Below are 10,461 nucleotides of genomic sequence, written 5' to 3'. Positions count from 1 at the left end.
CCAGGATGGTCTCGATCTCTTGACCTCGTGATCCACCCGCCTCGGCCCCCCAAAGTGCTGGGATTACAGGCTTGAGCCACCGTGCCCGGCTTTATGAAATAATTAAAAAAAAAAAAAATTAAAATGAAAGTAGTTTACATTTGTTGTTTCAACTTCTGTTGACTCCTTGACCCAGTATAATCCACCCTCCCAACCCAAGCAGCATTTACTGGTTTTTCTCTGGCTGGCCGTTCTTGGTCTCTGTCACGGATTTCCTGTCTTCTGCTCACTTTTTCAGTGTCATTGCTCGCTAAGGTTCTGTTTCTAATCTTTTGTTCAAGTGACCTCTTCTAGGTCCATCCAAACCCATGGCTTCAATGCCTGTATAAGTGTGACTCTACTCGATAATCTTCTCCCAAACCCCAATATAGTTCACTGCTTGACAGATATATCCACTTGAATATTCCATGGGCATTTCAAACCTGAGAGATCTAGCTTAAATGTCCTTCAATGACTCTCCATAGCTTTCAAGATCAAGTTCCAACTCTGTGGTAAAGGATTCAAGGAATTCTATGACATGGTCCCTTATCTACCTTTGGCCTCCTCTTCTACTTCCCATCAGGTACTCTCTACTCCACCTGCATCTAGTTATTTGTTTCCCATACAAGGAAGGCCATTTCACAGCTCTGTGCCTTATACATGCTCTGCCTTAAAGTCCCTCTACCCCAGCTGGGTGTGGTAGCTCACACCTGTAATCCCAGTACTTCGGGAGGCCGAGGTGGGCAAATGACAAGGTAAGGAGTTCAAGACTAGCCTGACCAACATAGTGATACCCCGTTCTCTATTAAAGATACAAAAATTAGCCAGGCATGGTGGCGCACGCCTGTAATCCCAGCTACTTAGGAGGCTGAGGCAGAATTGCCTGAACCCAGGAAGCAGAGGTTGCAGTGAGCTGAGATTCCACCACTGCACTCCAGCCTGGGCGACAGACCGAGAATCCATCTCAAAACAAAAAAAAAGGGCCTCTACCCCATCACACCGAACCCATACTTCTTGATTCAATTTACTTTCCTTCCGGAAAGTTTCCCACTATCTCAACGCATGATTTAGCTACAGCTCCCAACGCACCCTAGGCATCTATCTTAGCATCTTTGTATTTACTTGTTGAGACTACTAGTCTGTAAGCTTCTCACAGATATGTATTTTATTTAGCAAACAAGAGCTCAATAATACTTGTTTATAAGCTAGCACAGGCCAAAAGGCCAACTTCTTTAAAATACTGGACTTACTATTTTAGTACCTGGAATACACAGGTCCATAATACAGGGCATCTCTTTACCACAAATAAAGAACTTATGAAAATAAATTAATAATCAGAAAGGTGGTTAGAATTACAGTGGATGAGACCAGGCACAGTGGCTCATACGTGGTCCCAGCACCTTGGGAGGCTACAGCAGGAGGATCACTTGAGCTCAGAAGTTCAAGGCCAGCCTAGGCAACATAGTGAGATCCCACATCTCTAAATAAAGAAATAAAATTGGCCAGGCACAGTGGCTCATGCCAGTAATCCCAGCACTTTGGGAGGCCAAGGCGGGAGGATCATCTGAGGTCAGGAGTTCAAGACCAGCCCGACCAACATGATGAAACCCCGTCTCTACTAAAAAGACCAAAAATTAGCCGGGTGTGGTGGCGCACACCTGTAATCCCAGCTACTTGGGAGGCTGAGACAGGAGAATCACTAGAACCTGGCAGGCAGAGGTGAGCTGATCTCGCAACATTGCACTCCAACCTGGGCAACAAGAGAGAAACTTCGTCTCAAAAACAGATACATAGACAGATAAATTTAAAAAGAATTAAAGTAGACATTCTTTATGTCTGCCCAGAACTGCTTCCCCTCCGCTACTTGAGATCTGGTCTGCTTTTTGCTAACAGATCCCTGGCCACATAAGTGAGCATATCACACAACCTAGAATGAACTAGGCATAGTACCTCAACCTCTCAAATGCTAGATTGGGTCAAGGTTCTAGTTGATACCCCTGTGCTGCCAGGAACCAGGTGTCACCATGTGAAGAAACATATTTGCACTAAAAGGAATGAAGCCTCCTGTGGAAGAAACTGATAATTGATTTAAAAAAAAAAAAAAAAAAAAGGAGAAGAAGAAAGGAATGAAGCCAGTATGCACAGAGTATAAGCACGAAAAGGTCCCAACTATGGGCAAGTTCCCACCCTAGCTCTTCATGGTCATCTCTATCCATACAATGTCTATTATATGGTTATATGAACCAATAACTTTTTCCCCTAGAGACTACTTCAAGTTGTATTTCTGTTACTTGAGCTCCAAAAAGCCCTAACTAATAGAGAAATGAATTGATAAAATTTAGACACCAAAGGATATTTTTCATTCAGGCTATAAAAGGGCCTGATATGCCTTCTCTAGCTTAGAAAACTTTCATCTACCAAATATAATGTCCCTTTCCTCTTCCTATTAGATAAACCCCAAAATTACTATCTCATTCTCTTTTCAATATAGTTCATGCAAATCACATCATTTTTTAAGACAGTCCATTTCCCGCTATGTGGTAAGATGATAAATAACCAAGCAATTACAAGGTAATAAAAGAACATGGAGTGCTAAGGACACAGAAAGGAGGCCCATGTAACCCAGATTTGAAGTATCAAGGGCTTTCTCCCAGAGCTACCACCTAAGCTGAGACCTGAAAGACAAGCCTGTGTTAAGAAAACAAAAGTGAGGGTATGGAGTAAACTAGGAAAGGTATTCCAAACAGATACAAGCTTCTGTACTCAGGCATAGATTTAAGGAACTCTGACCACTTCAGGGGGAAAGACAAGAAACTTAACAGAAGTAGCACACTGACAGCCAAGTGTCAATAGGGATCCAAATCATGAGAATCCTGAAAGCCAAGTGAAGAAGTTCAAAAGGTTCACACACACACACAAAAAAAGAGGAAGTTCAGAAGGCCATGAAATCACAAACAAAGCTCAAATGTGTTAGATTACTGTAGCTACAGTGGAAAAAAAATGACTGGAAGACTGAAAGCAGGGATGACCTGTTAGGGGGCTCATGCAACAACCCAGGTGAGAGAGGAAACTAACACATGGAATAGGATGGCAGCAGTGAGGATACGGAAAAGGAACAGATTCATGAGATATTAAAGAGAAAAAATCCAATGGGGCTGAGTAATGATTCCAAATATGAAAGAAAAAAAGAGTAAAAGGAATAGGCCAGGTTTCTACCAAGTTATTATTAGCAGTATATACTACATACTGATTTCTTTTTTTTTTTTTTTTTTTTTTTTTTAAGATGGGGTTTCACCATATTGGTCATGCTGGTCTCGAACTCCTGACCTCAGGTGATCTGCCCACCTCAGCCTCCCAAAGTGCTGGGATTACAGGCGTGAGCCACCGCGCCCGCCCTATATACTGATTTCTTACCACACACATGCACTATCGCATTTAATCTTCCTCTACAGATAAGACAGAAAACAAGCAGAGTTTGTTTTAGTTTTTTGGTTTGGGGATGGTAAGGTTACTAGCAACTACAGTTTTGGATATGCAGAGTTTGAGGTACCCATAGGACCATCCAAATGGACATGTCATGAAGATAGATGATATGAGTCCAGTTACCAGAAAATAGCTTTCAGTTGCAGACTACAGAATTATCAGCATGTGGATGGTAACTGGGGAAATTCCTTTTTTTTTTTTGAGATGGAGTCTCGCTCTGTTGCCCAGGCTGGAGTGCAGTGGCATGATCTCGGCTCACTGCAACCTCCGCCTCCCAGATTCAAGCAATTCTTCTGTCTCAGCCTCCAGAGTAGCTGGGACTACAGGAACCTGCCACCATGCCCAGCTAATTTTTGTATTTTTAGTAGAGATGGGGTTTCGCCATGTTGGCCAGGCTGGTCTCAAACTCCTGACCTCAAGTGATCTTGCCACCTCAATCTCCCAAAGTGCTGGGATTACAGTCATCAGCCACAGCGCCCAGCCTATCACACTTTATACTAAAATAAATTCTAATAAAGAACTAATTTTAGAAATATTAGGGAAAAACTGATTATCGCATCTGTAAAACAAGGCAATTTCACACTGTGGAAGTATGAAGCAATGACAGGATGATAAATTCACATATGCCTTTTTTTTTTTTTTAACTTTGTTTTATTTGATCATTTTATTTTTAAAAAAATATTTTAGGGACAGGCGCAGTGGCTCATGCCTGTAATTCTAGCACTTTGGGAGGCCAAGGCGGGGAGATCACCTACGGTCGGGAATTCAAGACCAGCCTAACGAACGTGAAGAAACCTTGTCTTTACTAAAAATACAAAATTAGCAGGGCATGTGGTATGCCTGTAATCCCAGCTACTTGGGAGGCCGAGGCAGAAGAATTGCTTGAACCCGGGAGACAGGAGGTTGCAATGAGCCCAGATTGTGCCATTGCACTCCAGCCTGGGGAACAAGAGCAAAACACCATCTTAAAAAAAAAAAAAAGAAAAAGAAAAGAAAATTACCTGAGCATGGTGGCTGGCGCCTGTAATCCTAGCTACTCTGGAGGCCAAGACAGGAGAATCACTTGAACCCACGAGGCGGAAGTTGCTGTGAGCAGAGATCTCGCCACTGCACTCCAGCCTGGGCAACAAGAGCGAAACTCCACCTCAAAAAATAAATAAACAGGCTGGGTGCAGTGGCTGAAGCCTGTAATCCCAGTATTTTAGAAGGCTGAAGCAGGCATATCACCTGAGGTTAGGAGTTTAAGACTAACCTGGCCAACATGTCGAAACCCCATCTCTACTAAAAATACAACAATTAGCCGGACGCAGTGGCATACATCTATAAGCCCAACTAAACAGGAGGCTGAGGCAGGAGAATCACTTGAACCCAGGAGGCGGAGGCTGCAGTGAGCCGGGATCGTGCCATTGCACTCCAGACTGGGCAACAAGAGCGAGACTCCATCTCTAAACAAATAAAATTAAAAATAAAAACACAAACATTAGCCGAGCATGGTGGTAGGCACCTGTAATCCCAGCTAGTCAGAGGCTGAGGCAGGAGAATCGCTTGAACCCAACAGACAGAGGTTGCAGTGAGCCGAGAAGATGACACCACACTCCAGCCTTGGTGACAGAGTGATACTCCAGCTCAAAAAAATAATAATAACAAAGACGCTAATAACCATATATCTGAGGCTTGCATAAAGTTTTAAGAAAAACAGTCAGCTGAGCACAGTGGCTCACACCTGTAATTCTAGCGCTTTAGGAGGGTGAGATGGGAGGATCGCTTGAGCCCAGAAGTATCAGACCAACCTGGGCAATATGGCAACAACACCCTGTCTCAATTTAAATTTAAAAAAAAGAAGAAGAAAAGAAAAACAGCCAATAAATGATCAAAGGATATGGTCACACAATCCATTTAGAGAAAAAGGCCAGGCATGGTGGCTCAGGCCCGTATTCCCAGCAACTTGGGAGGCTGAGCTAAGAGGACTGCTTGAGCCCACAAGTTTAAGATCAGCCTAGGCAATACAGCAAGACCCTGACTCTACAGAAAAAAAAATTTTTAATGAGCCAGGCTTGGTGTTATATGCTTATACTCCCAGCTACTCAAGAGGCTGTTGCAGGAGGATCCCTTGAGCCCAGGAATTCAAGGCTACAGTGAGCTATAATTGTGCCACTGTACTCCAGCCTGGGTGACAGAGGGAGACACTGTCTCCAAAAAAAAATTTTTTTTAAATCTAGCTACTTAGCCACATAAATTTATTAAAGGCTCTTTGAATCTCTGAATTTGTATGTGAGCTCAGATAGAACTGATTAACGAGGCCAGGAACGGTGGCTCATGCCTGTAATCCCAGCATCTTGGGAGGCCAAGGTGGATCACCTGAGGTCAGAAGTTCATGACCAGCCTGGCCAACATGGCAAAACCCTGTCTCTATAAAAATACAAAAATTAGCCGGGCATGATGGTGTGTGCCTGTAATCACAGCTACTTGGGAGGGTGAGGTGGAAGAATCACTTGAAACTGGGAAGCAGAGGTTGCAGTAAACCGAGATCACACCATTGCACTCCAGCCTGAGCGACAGAGCAAGATTCCATCTCAAAAAAAAAAAAAAAAAAAAATTAACCACAATCTAGATGTATAGTTCTAATAAAATAATTTCTGGGCCAGGCACAGTGGCTTACACCTATAATCCCACCACTTTGGGAGGCCAAGGCAGGCAGATCACAAGGTCAGAAGTTCAAGACCAGTCTGGCCAAAACAGCGAAACTCTGTCTCTACTAAAAGTAAAAAAACATTAACCGGGTGTGGTGGTGTGTGCCTGTAATCCCAGCTACTTGGGAGGCAGAGGTTACAGTGAGCCGAGATTGCACCACTGCACTCCAGCCCAGGCAACTATTCAAGACTCCTTCTCAAAAAAAAAAAAAAAAAAAAAAATCTGGAGGGCAATGCTGAGATTCAAGCTCTCAGCTAAGAATGTAAAATACTCTTCCCAAGGCATGAGCACAGTGGCTCACACCTGTGATCTCAGCACCTTGGGAGGTCGAGGCAGGATTGCTTGAGCCCAGGAGTTCGAGAGCAGTCTGAGGAACCTAGTGAGACTCCGTCTCTTTAAAAAAAAAAAAAAAAAAAAAAAGAAGAAGAAGAAAGTGGTTTTGGGTCACAAAGATCTAGGTTTGACTGAAACCTACCTGATACATTCATACACTTCCACACCCACACACTAGTTGGATAACTTTCAGCAAGTTTCTTAATATTTCTCAGTCTGTCTCCTCCTCTGTAAGAACAGTGCAAATCTCAGAGTTGTAAGAATTAAATTCAGTTGTATATGCAAAGTGCTAAAAACAGTGCCTGGTGTGTATGTGTGTAAATATACATGTACACCACTTCATTACTATGAGGATGAGAGCAATGAGGTTGATAATGATATAGGGCTTGATGTATGCTTACTCGTTATCAGGCAAGGTAGATATCAAAAAAGTATTCAATCTTGGGCCAGGCAGGGTGGCTCACACCTGTAACACTAGCATTTTGGGAGGCCAAGGCAGGTGGATCACTTGAGACCAGGAGTTACAGACCCACCTCACCAACATGGTGAAAACCCATGCCTACTAAAAATACAAAAGTTAGCTGGGTGTGGTGCTGAGTATCTGTAATCCCATCTACAACAGAGGCTGAGAATCACTTGAACCCAGGAGGCAGACGTTGCAGTTAAACAAGATAGCACCGCTGCACTCCAGCATGGGCAACGGAGTGAGGCTGTCTCAAAATAAATAAATAAATAAATAAAATAAAAATGCTCAATCTCTTCTTAAATTCCTAACATTAACTACTTCTAAAGGCATTTAATAGACAACTGATTCTTCCCAAGATTTACAATATGATCTTGCATATAAAAAGCTGAAAGGAGGCCAGGCCCTCAGTGGCTCACACCTGTAATCCCAGCACTTTGGAAGGCCAAGGCGGGTGAATCACCTGAGATCAGGAGTTTGAGACCAGCCTGGCCAACAGGACAAAACCCCGTCTCTACTAACAATACAAAAATTAGCTGAGCGTGTGATGGGCACCTGTAATCCCAGCTACTTGGGAGGCTGAGACAGGAGAACTGCTTGAACCCAGAAAGCGGAGGTTGCAGTGAGCCAAGATCCCACCATTGCATTCCAGCCTGGGCAACAAGAGAAAAACTGTCTCCAAAAAAAAAAGCTGGAAAGAAAGCAAAGAAGGTAAGTAGCTATTTTCTGAAATTCATTGACTAATAAATGATTGCTGCTTTGCATATCAAAAGACATGCATAATCATGGCTAATCATGAAGAAAAGGGAGGTTTTAAAAGGAAAATCGGCTAAAACATGGAATGGCCTGGCTGGCGCGGTGGCCACTACTGTAATCCCAGAACTTTGGGAGGCCAAGGCAGGCAAATCGCTTGAGCTCAGGAGTTTGAGACCAGCCTGGGCAACATGGCGAAATCCCGTCTCCACAAAAAATACGAAAATTAGCCGGGTGTCCCAGCTACTCTAGGAAATGAGGTAGGAGAATGGCTTGAGCCCGGGAAGCAGACGTGGCAGTGAGCTTAGATAGTGCCACTGCACTCCAGCCTTGGTGATATGGCCAGACGTTGTCTCAAAAAATAATAACAATAAATGCAACTATGTAACAGTATTTAGATTTAAAATACATTTTTTAAAACATGCAACTACAGTGATAATATCTATCCTCTACCCTGTACAAGTACTATGCCTACTTTAATATACTTTAATGAAGGAAAAAAATATGTCTCCACCATAACTTAAGCCCATTTTTCCTATTAAGTACAGTACTTCTATCTCCCCTTCAAATCAACTAAAGTCAACAGGTACACAAACTGGCATTCGTACGTACTGCGTGCTGATTTGTACTGCTTTATTCTTTATTGTTTTACAGGTTAGTCTTTTTTCATTAACTAAATTGTAGCCTCCTTACAAAAGAGCAGCCATATATTTCCTCTTCTTCCCGCTAGGTCCACCCCTCCTGCCCCTCACTCCAACCGCCCCTCCCCCTCCAGCACGGCACTTAAATAATAAAGGTCCCCTGGCAGCGAAACTCAAAACTGTTGATTTAATTTCTGACCTTTAGCAATAAACAATATTTAGAAAGGCAGATCGAACCACGTTTATCAAAACATAGAACGCACGATGTTTACATTTCCTAAAGCGAGTAAGAAGTCTTACAGTTAAAATTAAAGGATGAGAGTTAAAACGAGTTACAAAAGACAGCTGGTGTTTGAAAGAAAAACACTGGAATAAAAACGGAGTGAAAAGGCTGATGTTGGGATTAAAAGAAAACATTTTTTTAATACAGCTGCAAATCAGTCATTGTTTTCTGAAAGGCTAGGTTCATCTCCAGGATTTTCTTCTAGGAGCTCAACCAATCGCCACCTTTATTGAGTTAACCAGTCTCCAGGCAAGCAGCGCCTGCTGATTGGCTCAAAGATGTCGAGTAGAAAAAGCAGCCAATCCTGCCTTCAAGCCAGAACTGTGCTATGGAGACATTACAACCACTGCATGGCGAGAATGTGTACAAACCTGTCCGTGCCACTAATATCAGATCCTAGTTCCAAAGAGTGCCGCCGAAAGGAATAGCCTTTGAATCCAACACTGACACTGACCTGTTATCTACATTCCATTACTCTAGCTCTATTTCTGAGGGGTAAAAAAGTATTTTAGCCAAAAGCGCTTGAGGGACAAACTGTGCCCCCGCTAAAATGACTCACTCTATTGAGGATGAATTTCCAAAGGGACGGCTCGGAGAGGGTCCCGATGAGAGCGGTGCTCTAGAAGAGTCCCAGTGAGGGTCAAAGTTGCGGATGGGGACAGGGGAGGCGGGACGAGGGTCAAAGACGCACAAATGCCCGGGAGGGGAAGGTCTCCTCGCAGTCTCCAAAACCCGAACCTGTGAGTGGTGGTGTGTCTGGACTTGAAAGGAGTAAATAAACGGCTCTGCTAGGACTACGTGCTCAAGAAGGTGGCCCGAAGTTCCCAGAAGGCTCCGCCTGGGAAACGCCGAAGGCGCCTGGAGGTGCGCAAGGTCAGGTCCCGGCGGGAACAGATCCGAAAGGAACCTCGGGGGGCTAGAGGGGTGTGTCTGGGGTCTGGAGGCCCGCCAGGCACTCGGAGGCCGAGGAAGCAACCGCGGCCCCCGCCTTCGCCCGGCCTCGGGCTGCGCGCCAGGGCCCGCCTCTCGCCGACGCCTCACTTCCCCTCCGTCCGGGCGGCCGGGCCCGCTGGTCTGACCGGAGGCGACCCGCATCTGGCCCCACGTTCAGGGCTTGGGAATTCGCTCGCCGCGCCGCCCGCCGCTGCCTCAGGCCCTCTGCTTCAGCTCGGCGCCCCGGGACCCCTTCCCTCCAGGGCCCTCACTTCTGACCCGCTGCCCTGCCTCCCACCCCCCGCCTTTACCTGCTCCTGCAGCGGACCGAGGGCGTCGAAGCCGGGGCCGCGTCGTCGAGAGCACAACGCGGCGCCGCGGGTCCGCAACCCTTTCCCGCCGGCGCCACTGTGCTCTCCGGCGTCGCGCAGGGCTAGCGAGCAGCTGCGGCCGAGGGGGGAGACGCGGTGAGCGCGCCCGGCGGGGAGACACTGCCGCTCTCCGTCCAGCCAGGGAAGAGCAGCCGCGCAGGAGCCCGCCGCGAGAGGGCGGGTGGGCGGCCGAGTGGGGAGGGGTCTCGAGGCGCTGGCAATGGCTGCCACGTCGCCCAGGTGGACCGCCGCCACCCCTCCCGAGCCCGCCGGCTGTTCGCCACGACCTCTGCTTCGTCCCTGAGCCCCGCCTCGGCGCGGTGGCCCGGGGGACCTGAGCCCGCGGGCTCTCCCGCTCCCTCAGGAGAGCAAGTCCTGCCCGGCCGGTTCGGTGGCTTCCGGCCGCCAACCCCCAGGGCTCGCGCGAGAGCTGACTGTGGGTCCCACTTTTCCTGTCAGGGGGTCCCTGGAAGAGCAAGCCCCTCTTCGTGT

General features: G+C 46.3%; 1 protein-coding gene across 3 annotated transcripts in view; it reads right to left on the bottom strand.

Annotated features, from left to right (window-relative positions):
• Positions 1 to 10,115, bottom strand: part of N4BP2 (NEDD4 binding protein 2) — an 87,682-nt gene extending 77,567 nt beyond the window's left edge. For 2 of the 3 annotated variants that reach the window (XM_032273993.1, XM_032273995.1), the window contains exon 1: positions 9,910 to 10,045. The gene's annotated coding sequence lies outside the window, so the exon portion shown is untranslated. Of the gene's footprint in view, positions 1 to 9,909 lie in introns of all 3 variants that reach the window. The other variant, XM_032273994.1, reaches the window with a different exon arrangement.
• Between the last annotated feature and the right edge of the window lie 346 nt (positions 10,116 to 10,461).

This window comes from Sapajus apella, unplaced genomic scaffold (assembly GCF_009761245.1).
Source record: "Sapajus apella isolate SASKATOON/1434 unplaced genomic scaffold, GSC_monkey_1.0 scaffold5, whole genome shotgun sequence".
NCBI classification, from domain to species: Eukaryota; Metazoa; Chordata; class Mammalia; order Primates; family Cebidae; genus Sapajus; species Sapajus apella.
Note: the sequence above shows the minus strand (reverse complement) of the source record. Positions and strands in the feature narration are given on the sequence as shown.